The 1,501-nt window shown below is 36.0% G+C and overlaps 1 protein-coding gene across 4 annotated transcripts in view; it reads right to left on the bottom strand.

Annotated features, from left to right (window-relative positions):
• Positions 1–1,501, bottom strand: part of Asb3 (ankyrin repeat and SOCS box containing 3) — a 148,027-nt gene that overhangs the window by 44,681 nt on the left and 101,845 nt on the right. The window lies entirely within an intron of this gene.

The following is a 1,501-nucleotide window of genomic DNA, read 5'->3' as shown; positions in this document are numbered from 1 at the left end:
AAGATCTACATCCAATACTACTTAATTTATTCAAAAAGATAGAAATGGAGTAAGAACTTCCAAATTCCTTCTATGAAGGCAACATCACTCTAACACCAAAGCCAGGTAAAGATACAACCAGAAAATAAAATAGACCCACATCCTTAATGAACATAGATGCAAAAATTCTCAACAAGATACTTGCAAACTGCATACAGACACACATCAAAAAGATCATCCACCATGATCAAGTCGGCTTTATCCCAGAGATGCAGGGCTGGTTCAATATACGTAAGTCAATAAATATCATTAATCATATAAATGGACTCAAAGACAAAAAAAAATGCATTTTCATCTCAATAGATGCAGAAAAGGCTTTTGAAAATTCAGCATGCATTTATGTTCAAAGCCCTAGAGAGAATTGGACTGGCGGGAACATACCTCAACATAATTAAAGCTATATACAACAAACCTACAGCCAACATCATTCTAAATGGAAAAAAACAGGAAGCATGCCCATTGAAATTAGGAACCAGACAAGGCTGTCCACTATTTCCACTTCTCTTTAACTTAGTACTTGAAACTCTTGCAAGAGCAATAAGACAAGAGAAGGAAATTAAAGGAGTAATAATTGGAAAAGAAGAGATCAAATTATCCCTTTTTGCAGATGATATGATACTATATCTAAGAGACGCCAAAAATTACACCCAAAAATTCCTAGAAATTATTAACACGTTCAGTAAAGTGGCGGTTTACAAAATTGACCTACAAAAGTCAACAGCCTTTCTATATACCAATGACAAGCAGTCAGAGAAAGAGCACAGGGAAAGCCTCCCATTCACAATAGCCACACACACACAAAAATACCTTGGAATAAACCTGACGAAAAACATTAAAGAGCTCTACAAGGAAAATTTTAACTCTTTAAAGAAAGAAATTGAAGAAGACATCAGAAGATGGAAGGACCTCCCATGCTCATGAATTGGTAGAATTAATTTGTGATAACGACCATCCTACCAAAAGTCATGTATAGATTCAATGCAACGCCAATCAAAATCCCCTACACATTTTTCACAGAATTGGAAAAAACTATCCTAAGATTAATATGGAGAACAAAGGACCCTAGAGAGCCAAAACAATCCTGAATTCAAGGAGAACATTAGGGGGATTACTATACCAGAACTCAAAGTATACTACAGAGCTACAGTCATAAAAACAGCATGGTACTGGCACAAAAATATACACATAAGTCAATGGAACATCACTGAAGATCCAAACCCAAGTACATGCAATTTCAGCCACCTGATATTTGACAAAGGGGCCAAGAATATCCACTGGAGGAAAGACAGCATGTTCAGCAAATGGTGCTGGTAAAACTATATCTCCACTTGTAGAAGAATGAAACTAAACCCCTATCTTTCACCCTGCACAAAAGTCAATTCCAAATGGCTCAAAGACCTCAATGTAAAGCCTGAAACTCTGAAACTATTAGAAGAAAACATTGGGAAAAACTTACAAGATA

The sequence above is a fragment of the Nannospalax galili genome, unplaced genomic scaffold (assembly GCF_000622305.1).
Source record: "Nannospalax galili isolate Female #2095 unplaced genomic scaffold, S.galili_v1.0 scaffold286, whole genome shotgun sequence".
NCBI classification, from domain to species: Eukaryota; Metazoa; Chordata; class Mammalia; order Rodentia; family Spalacidae; genus Nannospalax; species Nannospalax galili.
Note: the sequence above shows the minus strand (reverse complement) of the source record. Positions and strands in the feature narration are given on the sequence as shown.